The sequence below is a fragment of the Bos taurus genome, chromosome 7 (assembly GCF_002263795.3).
Source record: "Bos taurus isolate L1 Dominette 01449 registration number 42190680 breed Hereford chromosome 7, ARS-UCD2.0, whole genome shotgun sequence".
Taxonomy (NCBI): Eukaryota; Metazoa; Chordata; class Mammalia; order Artiodactyla; family Bovidae; genus Bos; species Bos taurus.
Genome location: NC_037334.1, coordinates 15,964,407 through 15,981,170, shown reverse-complemented (window position 1 = coordinate 15,981,170; position 16,764 = coordinate 15,964,407). Strand labels below are relative to the sequence as shown.

General features: G+C 41.1%; 1 pseudogene; it reads left to right on the top strand.

Moving 5' to 3' along the window:
- Positions 1-725: 725 nt before the first annotated feature.
- On the top strand, positions 726-855 carry LOC112447646 (uncharacterized; annotated as a pseudogene).
- The last annotated feature ends 15,909 nt before the right edge of the window (positions 856-16,764 follow it).

Genomic DNA, 16,764 nt, shown 5'->3' with positions numbered 1-16,764 from the left:
CAGGTCCCACTTTAGAGAGTTCCCCTGCAGAGCAACCTGGAGCCTGAGCAGTGTAGACTAGGAAAGCACACACGCCGTGAGCGGCAGCAAACCCAGTGCGGCCCAGACACTGCAAGCAATCCCCACAAATGCCAGTGATATTTGTTTGCGGTGTTCCTCCCTCCCCACAACACAACTGAACAAGTTAGCCTAAATAAGTGGCCACCTTCGCCCCCTTGTGTCAGGGTGGAAATTAGACACTGAAGAGACTTGCAAATAGAGGAAGCCAAAATAAACAAAGAAGAGGGAGGTGCTCTGGAAGTGACAGGTGCAACAGATTAAAACCCTGTAGTTAGCACTGATTACATTGGAAGGGGTCTATAGACCTTGAAAAGAAGTATAAGCTGGAACAAGGTACTATCTGGAACTGAACTGACCCCACACTGCCCTCAACAGCTCCAGAGAAATTCCTAGATATATTTTACAATTTTCATCTTTAAATTAAAAATTTTTTATTTTTAAGTTCTTTATTACTCTTTTAATTTTCATTTTTATAACCTACTATTACCTTGCAAAAAAAAGACCCTATTTTTAAAGCAAATTTCACATATATATTATAATTTTTGTGATTTTTGTTTTGTCTCTTTCCTATTGTATTTTTGAGAGTCAAACCTCTACTCTAGATTTTTAATCTTTGTTTTTTTGCTTTTTGTTATCAATTTTGTAACTTTAAGATTCTAATCTTCAGCTTTGCACAGTGGCAGTATCGTAGATAATGAGGTTTATCCAAGCTGCGATTATTGCTAATTGAAAAGAATCTAATCTTCAGTACCCATTTTTACTTAGGGGTGTGATTACTGCCTTGATTGCTATTTCACCTTTTGACTCTCCCTTTTCTCCCCCAGGTCACCTCTATCTCCTCCCTCCCCCTTCTCTTCTCTACTTAACTTTGTGAATCTCTCTGGGTGTGCCGGGCTGTGGAGAACACTTCAGATCAGATCAGTCGCTCAGTCGTGTCTGACTCTTTGCGACCCCATGAATCGCGGCACTCCAGGCCTCCCTGTCCATCACCAACTCCCGGAGTTCACTCAGACTCACGTCCATCGAGTCAGTGGTGCCATCCAGCCATCTCATCCTCTGTTGTCCCCTTCTCCTCCTGCCCCCAACCCCTCCCAGCATCAGAGTCTTTTCCAGAGTCAACTCTTCGCATGAGGTGGCCAAAATACTGGAGTTTCAGCTTTAGCATCATTCCTTCCAAAGAAATCCCAGGGCTGATCTCCTTCAGAATGGACTGGTTGGATCTCCTTGCAGTCCAAGGGACTCTCAAGAATCTTCTCCAACACCACAGTTCAAAAGCATCAATTCTTCAGCACTCAGCCTTCTTCACAGTCCAACTCTCACATCCATACATGACCACAGGAAAAACTATAGCCTTGACTAGATGAACCTTTGTTGGCAAAGTAATGTCTCTGCTTTTGAACATGCTATCTAGGTTGGTCATAACTTTCCTTCCAAGGAGTAAGGGTCTTTTAATTTCATGGCTGCAGTCACCATCTGCAGTGATTTTGGAGCCCAGAAAAATAAAGTCTGACACTGTTTCCACTGTTTCCCCATCTATTTCCCATGAAGTGGTGGGACCGGATGCCATGATCTTCATTTTCTGAATGTTGGGCTTTAAGCAAACTTTTTAACTCTCCACTTTCACTTTCATCAAGAGGCTTTTGAGTTCCTCTTCACTTTCTGCCATAAGGGTGGTGTCATCTGCATATCTGAGGTTATTGATATTTCTCCTGGCAGTCTTGATTCCAGTTTGTGTTTCTTCCAGGCCAGAGTTTCTCATGATGTACTCTGCATGTAAGTTAAATAAACAGGGTGACAACATACAGCCTTGACGAACTCCTTTTCCTATTTGGAACCAGTCTGTTACTTAGGGAACTTCTTATTGGCTAGATTGGTCTCTCCCCTTTTGACTGCCCCTCTTCTCCTCCTGGTCACCTCTATCTCCTTCCTCCCTCTTCTCTTCTCTATATAACTCTGTGAACCTCTCTGGGTGTTCCAGACTGTGGAGAGCACATAGGGAATTGATGACTAGCCACACTGGTCTCTCCCCTTTTGATTTCCCCCTTTCTCCTCTTGGTCACCTCTATCACCCTCCTCCCTCTTCTGTTCTCCATGTAACTCTGTGAACCTCTCTGGGTGTCCCTCACTGTGGAGAATCTTTTCACCATTAACCTAGATGTTTTGTCATCAGTGCTGTATGGATGGAGAAGCCTTGAGGCTACTGTAAGAATAAGACTGAAAGCCAGAGGCAGGAGACTTAAATCCAAAACTTGAGAATACCAGAAAACTCCTGACTCCAGGGAACATTAATCAACAAGAGCTCATCCAAAGCCTCCACACCTACACTGAAACCAAACCCCACCCAAGAGCTAACAAGTTGCAGAGCAAGACATACCAAGCTAATTCTCCAGCAACACAGGAACATAGCCCTGAGCATCAAAATACAGGCTGCCCAAAGTCACACCAAACCCACAGACACCTCAAAACTCACTACTGGACACTTCATTGCACTCCAGAGAGAAGAGATCCAGCTCCACCCAGCGGAACACTGATGCAAACTTCCCTAACCAGGAAACCTTGCCAAGCCACTAGTCCAACCCCACCCACAGAGAGCAACCTCCACAATAAAGAGGAACCACAGACTTCCAGCACACAGAAAGGCCACCCCAAGCAGAGCAATCTAAACAAGATGAAAAGGCAGAGAAATATTCAGCAGGTAAAGGAACATGATAAATGCCCACCAAACCAAACAAAAGAGGAGGAGATAGGGAGTCTACCTGAAAAAGAATTCAGAATAATGATAGTAAAGATGATCCAAAATCAGAAAACAAAATGGAGTTACAGATAAATAGATTAGAGACAAGGATTGAGAAGATGCAAGAAATGTTAAACAAGGACCTAGAAGAATTTTAAAAGGGTCAATCGATGATGAATAATGCAATAACTGAGATCAAACAGTAGAATAACTAAGGCAGAAGATAGATTAAGTGAGGTGGAAGACAGAATGGTGGAAATAAATGAAGCAAAGAGCAAAAAAGAAAAAGAATTAAAAGAAATGAGGACAACCTCAGAGACCTCTGGGACAATGTCAAACGCCCCAACATTTGAATCATAGGAGTCCCAGAAGAAGAAGACAAAAAGAAAGGCCATGAGAAAATACTTGAGGAGATAATAGTTGAAAACTTCCCTAAAATGGGGAAGGAAATAGCCACTCAAGTCCAAGAAATCTAGAGAGTCCAAAACAGGATAAACCCAAGGTGAAACACTCGAAGACATATTAATCAAATTAACGAAGATCAAACACAAAAGAGCAAATATTAAAAGCAGCAAGGGAAAGGCAACAAATAACACACAAGGGGATCCCCATAAGGATAACAGCTGATCTTTCAGTACAAACTCTTCAGGCCAGAAGGGAATGGCAGGACATACTTAAAGTGATGAAAGAGAAAAACCTACAACCCAGATTATTATACCCCAGCAAGGATCTCATTCGAATATGAAAGAGAAATCAAAAGCTTTACAGGCAAGCAAAAGCTGAGAGAATTCAGCACCACCAAACCAGCTCTTCAACAAATGCTATAGGATCTTCTCTAGACAGGAAACACAGAAAAGGTGTATAAACTCGAACCCAAAACAACAAAGTAAATGGCAATGGGATCATACTTAGCGTTAGCAACCTCTACTCTAGATTTTTAATCTTTGCTTTTTGATATTTGTTGTCAATTTTGTACCTTTAAGAATCTAACCTTCAGTACCCATTTTTACTTAGGGGTGTGATTACTGCCTTGATTGCTATTTCACCTTTTGACTCTCCCTTTTCTCCCCCAGGTCACCTCTATCTCCTCCCTCCCCCTTCTCTTCTCTACTTAACTTTGTGAATCTCTCTGGGTGTGCCGGGCTGTGGAGAACACTTCAGATCAGATCAGTCGCTCAGTCGTGTCTGACTCTTTGCGACCCCATGAATCGCAGCACTCCAGGCCTCCCTGTCCATCACCAACTCCCAGAGTTCACTCAGACTCACGTCCATCGAGTCAGTGGTGCCATCCAGCCATCTCATCCTCTGTTGTCCCCTTCTCCTCCTGCCCCCAACCCCTCCCAGCATCAGAGTCTTTTCCAGAGTCAACTCTTCGCATGAGGTGGCCAAAATACTGGAGTTTCAGCTTTAGCATCATTCCTTCCAAAGAAATCCCAGGGCTGATCTCCTTCAGAATGGACTGGTTGGATCTCCTTGCAGTCCAAGGGACTCTCAAGAATCTTCTCCAACACCACAGTTCAAAAGCATCAATTCTTCAGCACTCAGCCTTCTTCACAGTCCAACTCTCACATCCATACATGACCACAGGAAAAACTATAGCCTTGACTAGATGAACCTTTGTTGGCAAAGTAATGTCTCTGCTTTTGAACATGCTATCTAGGTTGGTCATAACTTTCCTTCCAAGGAGTAAGCGTCTGTTAATTTCATGGCTGCAGTCACCATCTGCAGTGATTTTGGAGCCCAGAAAAATAAAGTCTGACACTGTTTCCACTGTTTCCCCATCTATTTCCCATGAAGTGGTGGGACCGGATGCCATGATCTTCGTTTTCTGAATGTTGAGCTTTAAGCCAACTTTTTAACTCTCCACTTTCACTTTCATCAAGAGGCTTTTGAGTTCCTCTTCACTTTCTGCCATAAGGGTGGTGTCATCTGCATATCTGAGGTTATTGATATTTCTCCTGGCAGTCTTGATTCCAGTTTGTGTTTCTTCCAGGCCAGAGTTTCTCATGATGTACTCTGCATGTAAGTTAAATAAACAGGGTGACAACATACAGCCTTGACGAACTCCTTTTCCTATTTGGAACCAGTCTGTTACTTAGGGAACTTCTTATTGGCTAGATTGGTCTCTCCCCTTTTGACTGCCCCTCTTCTCCTCCTGGTCACCTCTATCTCCTTCCTCCCTCTTCTCTTCTCTATATAACTCTGTGAACCTCTCTGGGTGTTCCAGACTGTGGAGAGCACATAGGGAATTGATGACTAGCCACACTGGTCTCTCCCCTTTTGATTTCCCCCTTTCTCCTCTTGGTCACCTCTATCACCCTCCTCCCTCTTCTGTTCTCCATGTAACTCTGTGAACCTCTCTGGGTGTCCCTCACTGTGGAGAATCTTTTCACCATTAACCTAGATGTTTTGTCATCAGTGCTGTATGGATGGAGAAGCCTTGAGGCTACTGTAAGAATAAGACTGAAAGCCAGAGGCAGGAGACTTAAATCCAAAACTTGAGAATACCAGAAAACTCCTGACTCCAGGGAACATTAATCAACAAGAGCTCATCCAAAGCCTCCACACCTACACTGAAACCAAACCCCACCCAAGAGCTAACAAGTTGCAGAGCAAGACATACCAAGCTAATTCTCCAGCAACACAGGAACATAGCCCTGAGCATCAAAATACAGGCTGCCCAAAGTCACACCAAACCCACAGACACCTCAAAACTCACTACTGGACACTTCATTGCACTCCAGAGAGAAGAGATCCAGCTCCACCCAGCGGAACACTGATGCAAACTTCCCTAACCAGGAAACCTTGCCAAGCCACTAGTCCAACCCCACCCACAGAGAGCAACCTCCACAATAAAGAGGAACCACAGACTTCCAGCACACAGAAAGGCCACCCCAAGCAGAGCAATCTAAACAAGATGAAAAGGCAGAGAAATATTCAGCAGGTAAAGGAACATGATAAATGCCCACCAAACCAAACAAAAGAGGAGGAGATAGGGAGTCTACCTGAAAAAGAATTCAGAATAATGATAGTAAAGATGATCCAAAATCAGAAAACAAAATGGAGTTACAGATAAATAGATTAGAGACAAGGATTGAGAAGATGCAAGAAATGTTAAACAAGGACCTAGAAGAAAAAAAAAGGTCTAATCGATCATGAATAATGCAATAACTGAGATCAAAAGCACTCTGGAGGGAACCAACAGTAGAATAACTGAGGCAGAAGATAGGATAAGTGACGTGGAAGATAGAATGGTGGAAATAAATGAAGCAAAGAGGCAAAAATAATTAAAAGAAATGAGGACAAGCTCAGAGACCTCTGGGATAATGTCAAACACCCCAACATTCGAATCATAGCAGTCCCAGAAGAAGAAGACAAAAAGAAAGGCCATGAGAAAATACTTGAGATAATAGTTGAAAACTTCCCTAAAATAGGGAAGTAAATAGCCATCCAAGTCCAAGAAACCCAGAGAGTCCCAAACAAGATAAACCCAAGGTGAAACACCTCAAGATATACTAATCAAATTAACGAAGATCAAACACAAAAGAGCAAATATTAAAAGCAGCAAGGGAAAGGCAACAAATAACACACAAGGGGATTCCCATAAGGATAACAGCTGATCTTTCAGTACAAACTCTTCAGACCAGAAGGGAATGGCAGGACATAATTAAAGTGATGAAAGAGAAAAAACTACAACCCAGATTACTGTACCCATAAGGATATCATTCAAATATGAAGGAGAAATCAAAAGTTTTACAAACAAGCAAAGGCTGAGAGAACTCAGCACCACCAAACCAGCTCTTCAACAAATGCTATAGGATCTTCTCTAGACAGGAAACACAGAAAAGGTTTTTAAACTCTAACCCAAAATCAACAATTACCTTAAATGTAAATGGACTGAATGCTCCCAACCAAAAGACAAAGACTGGCTGAATGGATACAAAAACAAGACCCCTATATATGCTGTGTACAAAAGACCCACAGCAAACCAAGGGACACATACAGACTGAAAACAAAGGGCTGGAAAAAGATATTTCACCCAAAATAAAGCAGGAGTAGCAATACGCACATCAGATAAAATAGACTTTGAAATAAAGGCCATGAAAAGAGACAAAGAAGGACACTACATAATGATCAAATGATAAATCCAAGAAGAAGATATAACAATTATAAATATATATGCACTTGCCAAATTCAGACTTAAATTGAAGAAAGTAGGGAAAACCAATAGACCATTCAGGTCTAAATCAAATGACCTAAATCAAATCCCTTATGATTATACAGTGGAAGTGAGAGATAGATTTAAGGGACTAGATCTGATAGACAGAGTGCTTGATGAACTATGGATGGAGGTTCATGACATTGTACAGGGGACAGGGAGCAAGACCATCCCCAAGAAAAAGAAATGCAAAGAAAGCAAAATGGCTGTCTGAGGAGGATTTACAAATAGCTGTGAAAAGAAGAGAAGTGAAAAGCAAAGAAGAAAAGAAAAGATATACCCATTTGAATGGAGAGTTCCAAAGAATAGCAAGGAGAGATAAGAAAGCCTTCCTCAGTGATCAACGCAAAAAAGTAGAGGAAATGGGAATGGGAGAGAATGTGAAAGACTAGAGATCTCTTCAAGAAAATTAGAGGTACCAAAGGAACAATTCATGCAAAGATGGGCTTAATAAAGGACAGAAAAGGAGGGTTCAGGATGGGGAACACATGTTTTAAAATTATTAAATTAAAAATTTTTTAAATAAATAAAGGAAAAAAAAATAATAAAGGACAGAAAAGGTATGGACCTAACAGAAGCAGAAGATATTAAGAAGAGGTGGCAAGAATACACAGAAAAACTGTACAAAAAAGATCTTCAGGACCCAGATAATCATGATGGTATGATCACTCAACTAGAGCCAGACATCCTGGAATGTGAAGTCAAGTGGGCCTTAAAAAGCATCACTATGAACAAAGCTGGTGGAGATGATGGAATTCCAGTTGAGCTATTTCAAATCCTAAAAGATGATGCTGTGAAAGTGCTGCACTCAATATGCCAGCAAATTTGGAAAACTCAGCAGTGGCCACAGGACTGGAAAAGATCCGTTTTCATTCCAATCCCAAAGAAAGGCAATGCCAAAGAATGCTCAAACTAGTGCACAATTGCACTCATCTCACCTGCTAGCAAAGTAACGCTCAAAATTCTCCAAGCCAGGCTTCAGCAATACGTGAACTGTGAAGTTCCAGATGTTCAAGCTGGATTTAGAAAAGGCAGAAGAATCAGAGATCAAATTGCCAACATCCACTGGATCATCAAAAAAGCAAGAGAGTTCCAGAAAAACATCTATTTCTGGTTTATTGACTATGCCAAAACCTTTGACTGTGTGGATCACAATAAACTGTGGAAAGTTATGAAAGAGATGGGAAAGCAGACCACCTGACCTGCCTCTTGAGAAACCTATATGCAGGTCAGGAAGCAACACTTAGTACTGGACATGGAACAACAGACTGGTTCCAAATAGGAAAAGGAGTATGTCAAGGCTGTATATTGTCACCCTGCTTATTTAACTTCTATGCAGAGTACATCATGAGAAATGCTTGGCTGGATGAAGCACCAGCTGGAATCCAGATTGCTCGGAGAAATATCAATAACCTCACATAAGCAGATGACACCAGCCTTATGGCAGAAAGTGAAGAAGAACTAAAGAGCTTCTTGAGGAAAGTGAAAGAGGAGAGTGAAAAAGCTGGCTTAAAGCTCAACATTCAGAAAACTAAGATCATGGCATCTGGTCCATCACTTCGTGGCAGATAGATGGGGAAACAGTGGAAACAGTGGCTGACTTTATTTGGGGGGCAGAGATCAGCCCTGGGATTTCTTTGGAGGGAATGATGCTGAAGCTGAAACTCCAGTACTTTGGCCACCACATTCGAAGAGTTGACTCATTGGAAAAGACTCTGATGCTGGGAGGGATTGGGGGCAGGAGGAGAAGGGCACAACAGAGGATGAGATGGCTGGATGGCATCACTGACTCGATGGATGTGAGTCTGAGTGGACTCCGGGAGTTGGTGATGGACAGGGAGGCCTGGTGTGCTGCGATTCATGGGGTCGCAAAGAGTCGGACATGACTGAGTGACTGAACTGAACTGAACTGAAAATCACTGCAGATGGTGATTGCAGCCATGAAATTAAAAGATGCTTACTCCTTGGAAGGAAAGTTATGACCAACTTAGACAGCATATTAAAAAGCAGAGACATTACTTTGTCAACAAAGGTCTGTCTAATCAAGGGTATGGTTTTTCCAGTAGTCATGTATGGATGTGAGAGTTAGACTGTAAAGAAAGCTGAGTGCCAAAGAATTGATGCTTTTGAACTGTGGTGTTGGAGAAGACTCTTGAGAGTCCATTGGACTGCAAGGAGATCCAAACAGTCCACCCTAAAGGAGATCAGTCCTGGGTGTTCACTGGAAGAAGTGATGTTGAAGCTGAAACTCCAGTACTTGGGCTACCTGACACAAAGAACTGACTTATTGGAAAAGACCTGATGCTGGGAAAGACTGAAGGTGGGAGGAGAAGGGGACAACAAAGGATGAAATGGTTGGATGGCATCACCGACTCGATGGACATGAGTTTGGGTAAACTCCAGGAGTTGGTGATGGACAGGGAAGCCTGGCGTGCTGCAGTCCACGGGGTCGCAAAGAGTTGGACATGACTGAGTGACTGAACTGAACTAAACATAGGAGCACCACAACATGTAAGGCAAATGCTGCTGCTGCTGCTGCTAAGTCACTTCAGTCGTGTCCGACTCTGTGCGACTGCAGAGATGGCAGCCCACCAGGCTTCCCCGTCCCTGGGATTCTCCAAGGAAGAACACTGGAGTGGGTTGCCATTTCCTTCTCCAGTGCATGAAAGTGAAAAGTGAAAGTAAAGTTGCTCAGTCGTGTCCGACTCTAGCGACCCCATGGACTGCAGCCTACCAAGCTCTTTCGTCCATGGGATTTTCCAGGCAAGAGTACTGGAGTGGGGTGCCATTGCCTTCTCTGAGGCAAATGCTAACAGGTATGAAAGGGGAAATTAACAGTAACACAATAATAGTAGGAGACTTTAATACCCCAGTCACACCTATGGATAGATCAACTAAATGGAAAATTAACAAAGAAACACAAACTTTAAATGATACAATGGACCAGTTAGACCTAATTGATATTTATAGGACATTTCACCCTAAAACAATGAATTTCACCTTTTTCTCAAGTGCACACGGAACCTTCTCCAGGATAGCTTACATCCTGGGCCATAAATCTAGCCTTGGTAAATTCAAAAAAAAATGAAGTCATTCCAAGTATCTTTGCTGATCACAATGTGGTAAGATTAAATGTCAACTACAGGAAAAAACTATTAATGCAAACATATGGAGGCTAAACCATATGCTTCTGAATAACCAACAAATCACAGAAGAAATCAAAGAAGAAATCAAAATATACAAAGAAACAAATGAAAATGAAAACACGACACCCCAAAACCTGTGGGATTCAGTAAAAGCAGTGCCAAGGGGAAGGTTCATAGCAATACAAGCTTACCTCAAGCAACAAGAGAAAAATCAAATAAATAACCTAACTTTACACCTAAAGAGACCATAGCAAAAATCAACAAAGCTAAAAGCTGGTTCTTTGAGAAGATAAATAAAATAGACAAACCATTAGGCAGACTCATCAAGAAAAAAAGAGAGAAGAATCAAATCAACAAAATTAGAAATGAAAATGGAGAAATCACAACAGACAACACAGAAATACAAAGGATCATAAGAGACTACTATAAGAAACTATATGCCAATAAAATGGACAACTTGGAAGAAATGAACAAATTTTTAGAAAAGTATAACCTTCCAAAACTGAACCAGGAAGAAATAGAAAACCTTAACAGACTCATCACAAGCACAGAAATCAAAACTGTAATCAGAAATCTTCCAACAAACAAAAGCCCAGGACCAGATGGCTTCACAGCTGAATTCTACCAAAAATTTAGAGAAGAGCTAACACCTATCCTACTCAAAGTTTTCCAGAAAATTGCAGAGGAAGGTAAACTGCCAAACTCATTCTATGAGGCCACAATCACCCTAATACCAAAACCAGACAAAGATGCCACACACAAAAAAAGAAAACTACAGGCCAAAATCACTGATGAACATAGATACAAAAATTCTTTAAAAAATTCTAGCAAACAGAATCCAACAACATATTAAAAAGATCATATATCATGACCAAGAGAACTTTATCCCAGGGATGCAAGGATTCTTCAATATTTGCAAATCAATCAATGTGATACACCACATTAACAAATTGAAAGATAAAAACTATATGATTATCTCAATAGATGCAAAGAAAGCCTTTGACAAAATTCAACATCCGTTTATGATAAAAACCCTCCAGAAAGCAGGCATAAAAGGAAAATACCTCAACATAATATAAGCCATATATGATAAACCCACAGCAAACATTAGCCTCAATGGTGAAAAATTGAAAGCATTTCCCCTAAAGTGAGGAACAAGACAAGGGTGCCCACTGTCACCACTACTATTCAACATAGTTTTGGAAGTTTTAGCTGCAGCAATCAGAGAAGAAAAAGAAATAAAAGGAATCCAGATTGGAAAAGAAGAAGGAAAACTCTCACTGTTTACAGATGACACGATCCTCTTCATAGAAAACCCAAAAGACACCACCAGAAAATTACTAGAGCTAATCAATGAATATAGTAACGTTGCAGGATATAAAATCAATACACACAAATCCCTTGCATTCCTACACACTAACAATGAGAAAACAGAAAGAGAAATTAAGGAAATAATTCCATTCACCATTGTGATGAAAAGAATAAAATACTTAGGAATAAATCTACCTAAAGAAACTAAAGACCTATATGTAGAAAACACTGATGAAAGAAATAAAAGATGACACAAATAGATGGAGAAATATACCATGTTCATGGATTGGAAGAATCAATATAGTGAAAATGAATATACTACCCAAAGCAATCTATAGATTCAATGCAATCCCTATCAAGCTACCAATGGTATTTTTCACAGAACTAGAACAAATAATTTCACAATTTGTATGGAAATACCAAAAACCTCAAAGAGCCAAAGCAATCTTGAGAAAGAAGAATGGAATTGGAGGAATCAACCTGCCTGACTTCAGGTTCTACTACAAAGCCACAGTCGTCAAGACAGTATGGTACTGGCACAAAGACAGAAATATAGATCAATGGAACAAAATAGAAATCCCAGAGATAAACCCACGCACCCACAGACACCTTATCTTTGACAAAGGAGGCAAGAATATACGATGGAAAAAAGACAAACTCTTGAACAAGTGGTGCTGGGAAAACTGGTCAACCACTTGTAAAAGAATGAAACTAGAACACTTTCTAACACCATACACAAAAATAAACTCAAAATGGATTAAAGATCCAAATGTAAGACCAGAAACTATAAAACTCCTAGTGGAAAACATAGGCAAAACACTCTCTGACATAAATCACAGCAGGATCCTCAATGACCCACCTCCCAGAGTAGTGGAAATAAAAGCAAAAATAAACAAATGGGACCTAATTAAACTTAAAAGCTTTTGCACAACAAAGGAAACTATAGGCAAGGTGAAAAGACAGCCTTCAGAATGGGAGAAAATAATAGCAAATGAAGCAACTGACAAAGAATCAATCTCCAAAATATACAAATAACTCATGCAGCTCAATTCCAGAAAAATAAGTGACCCAATCAAAAAATGGACCAAAAAACTAAACAGACATTTCTCCAAAGAAGACATAAGGTGGCTAACAAACACACGAAAAGATGCTCAACATCACTCATTATCAGAGAAATGCAAATTAAAAGCACAATGAGGTACCATCTCACGCTGGTCAGAATGGCTGCTATCAAAAAGTCTACAAACAATAAATGCTGGAGAGGGTGCAGAGAAAAGGGAAACCCGTTACACTGTTGGTGGGAATGCAAACTAGTACAGCCACTATGAAGAACAGTGTGGAGATTCCTTAAAAAACGAAATAGAACTGCCATACAACCCAGCAATCCCACTGCTGGGTATATACACCGAGGAAACCAGAATTGAAAGAGACACATGTACCCCAATGTTCATGGTAGCACTGTTTACAATAGCCAGGACATGGAAGCAATCTAGATGTCCATCGGCAGACAAGTGGATAGGAAACCTGTGGTACATATACCCAATGGAATATTACTCAGCCATTAAAAAGAATGCATTTGAATCAGTTCTAATGAGATGGATGAAACTGGAGCCTATTATACAGAGTGGAGTAAGTCAGCCCTAGGAAATTTCAAAAGACATGAAAAATAAAGGAAGTCTTAGATTAGTCCATTAGAGAGCCACTAGGTAGGTGAAAAAAAAAAACAGTTATGATTTTTTTAGCATAAGGTTCATATGGCTCCTTCTGGTACTAGTAACCTGTGTGAAGAAAGTGGGGTGTTGTTTAATAGGTCTCTTTTGGGAAGGAAAGTAACAAATGGTACCTGCTTAAATTAAAACATCATGAAGCTTTATAACAAAATTCAGCTCTATCTTTTTACTCTTCATTAAGAATTCCACATGTTGGAAAAATAGAGTTTGGATACCAAGATCCCAGCATGTTTCTTTTAAATTTATATTAAAAGCTATTAAAAAATAGATACTTTATTTGATCTGATTATTTGATTTGATTTAATCAACAACTTGACAATATGTATTTGCTTCTTGTGTTTGAGGACAGAAATTTCTAAATATATTCTGAAATGGATTTGTAGATTCACAAAAGCCTGCATTAATTCACTTCTAAACCATGTAACTTATTTTGAGTTTATAATTACCATCAGTGTTCTCACATTTTAAATTGTTTGCAGATTTCACAGGAATAGTTATATCTAAAAATAGCTCATTTTCCAGGGTCTGTAGAATATCAGGGAGACCTCATTTCTCTTTGTTACAACAATCATTTCAATGAACATTTGGATAACGGCATATACACAACTATAGATGAAAGCGTTGGATTCTGTTATGGTAATTATGTCGATACTTTGTGACATTAAGTACACTCCTAGGAAATGTTTAGATTTTTACAGTTTTATGGTTTTCATGTTTTGTTAAGTCTCCTCTGGATATTTCACTATATTACACTCTAAACTAGGACAATTTTTCCAGCATGCATTCTAATACAAATAATTAGTAAGTAGAGACACTCCCCCATGGTGAAAGTCCCTCAGTCGTGTCTGACTCTTTGCAACCCCATGGGCTATACAGTCCATGGAATTCTCCAGGCCAGAATGTTGAAGTAGGTAGCCATTCTCTTCTCCAGGGAATCTTCCCAATCCAGGGATCAAACCCAGGTCTCCCACATTGCAGGCAGATTCTTTACCATCTGAGCCACAAGGGAAGCCCTAAAACATGGACTTTATCTAATTGTGTGGCATGCATATCTCTGGTTGAGTTAGTGTAATTGACCCTGATAGAGGTCAAATAATTAGTAGCTTCCACCAAACTAGAAAATGTGCGCACCTGAAATATTTCCATCAAACACTCCATTTCATATTTTGGTAAAAGAAGCAGAAGCAAAGCATGAGGAAAAGAAACGTGAAATGAGACAGCTGGAAGGGACAAAGATTTGGCAGAGGTCCTCAAACAGAAGACTAGAAACAGGATTGACATTCTCCCCTCAAATCAGCAACTCTCCAGTAGAAGGGCAGCTGCCAACAGAATTAGTGTTGAAAAAATTCCAGACATAACTAATAAGGAAACAAGGTGCACAAGTTCTAACTACATCTTCCACTTCTGAGGACATGGGCATGTTGATAAACATTGCAGATCCACTAGAAACTCTATGAACCAGCAAAACATGAACAGAAAACAAACTGCTTGATGCAAACCCATTGTTAAGCTCTGCTACAGAAACTCAACTAGAGACATTCATGCCACAGTTAAAGTCCATGTTTTAGGGCAGAATTTATCATTTTCCCCAGAGAAACTAATGATATAGATAAAAATGAAGGGCTTTACTGTCTTCTGACATAGTATCTACTTTTTTTCTTTTGCTTCCAGAATATTGGGCTGAATACCTCACTCTTGGTGTGGGTGAATTAATAATATTTGATGGGACTCATTTTTTTAGGGTGGAAAATCCAGGTCACTTCGGGTCTCTCCATGGAGGCACATTTCAGCAATACCTTTGTCAGCAGTCAACATTCAGGCTTAGCCACTTTCTCTAAGAGTGGCCTCAGGCCAGGGGACCAGTGTTTCAAAGGGATTATGTGCCTCAGTCTAAGGGTTCTAGCAGCAGGAGGGGCTAGGATTCAGCAGTCTCACTAATTTTAAGACCTCCAGGAACAGAGCTTGCAAATCCTGCTGGTGAATAGAGAAGGAAAGATGCATAATTCTCTCCTCTCTTGAAAGGAGTGAAGAGGGAAAATTTTTCAGATAATAGAAGGACAAAGAAGGATAGAATATTCAGAATTCTTTGGTCTACATCTCTGCCACTTCTGTGCACATCTCAGATCGTTTTCAAGGAGATGAAACACACATATATGCAAATGCAAACAAGAACTTACTCATAAGGTATTATCAGTTGCTTTGGCCTTCTCAGGAAGGAGATCTGGAATACACCTGCTTGTAGTTTTAATGTATGGATCGGGGCGGGGGGGGAACCCACCACCACATCTCCATCTTTATACACTCTGTGCTTCAGGCAATCTGCCTAAACTTCAAACTGTATCCCACATACAGTGTGGAAAGACTGCAGGAGCAAGAAAAGATAAATCGGAGAGAATGACGTTGCAGGAGATGCCCAACCGAGAGACCAAGCCCTGTATCTAGGCTCAGCTCATGAGAAGAGGGATAGGCATCTGATCCCTGCTCTGCTCTCAAAAAGGAAAATGCCCCTCACGTCAGCCCAGCCTATGCCCACAACCCCTCTGTCTCTCAGCTTGTGGAAAACTTGCAGGGCGTGTGCCAGACTGGTGTGCCAGACCAGGGCACACTTAGAATCAGAGAGCAGGTGAGGAGAGACCTCACCCTCGGTGTCCCCGTGACGCGAGCAGCCTGCCTTCCCCTTCTTTTTACTGCTTCATGTTAGTTCCATGGAGGAGCTCTGGGGAGGCTCCTGTCCTGGGGCTCTGCACCTGCCTCCCTCAGTCCTGGTGAAAAGCAATGACCATGAACATGTTTTTCCCCTTCCCTCTGTGATTGCATCATAGTCTGTGACTCTCAAACTTCAGGGCTTGGGAGCAGAGAGGGAGGTGTGGGGGAGACAAGTCCATCCTGACACTGAGGGCTCTGCCCTCCTATGTCTATGATTGATGTCCCTGCACAGAACTCATGGTGGCTGTGTCAGACACACCAAAGGGAAACTTTTCTGCACTCTTGGTGAGAACGTCAATCGGTGCAGCTATTAAAAAAAAAAAAAAAACAGTATGGAGGTTCATCAAAAAATTAAAATTAGAACTGCTGTAGGAAGGCAATGGCATCCCACTCCAGTACTCTTGCCTGGAAAATCCCATGGATGGAGGAGCCTGGTAGGCTGCAGTCCATGGGGTCGCTGAGGGTCGGACACGACTGAGGGACTTCACTTTCACTTTTCACTTTCTTGCATTGGAGAAGGAAATGGCAACCCACTCCAGTGTTCTTGCCTAGAGAATCCCAGGGACGGGGGAGCCTGGTGGGCTGCCATCTGTGGGGTCACACAGAGTCAGACATGACTGAAGTGACTTAGTAGCAGCAGCAGCAGGAACCAGCAATTCCACTTCTGGGTATGTATCAGGAAAAAAATGAAGCCAGTATCCTAAATAATCATCTACCTTCACATGATCATTGCAGGATCATTTCCAATAGTCCAGACATGGGAAAATGACCTAAATATCAAAAGATGAGTATATTTAAAAAGAGTGATTTTATATTTTATGCATAGGTATGTACAAACCACTACCATTTCACCTTTTA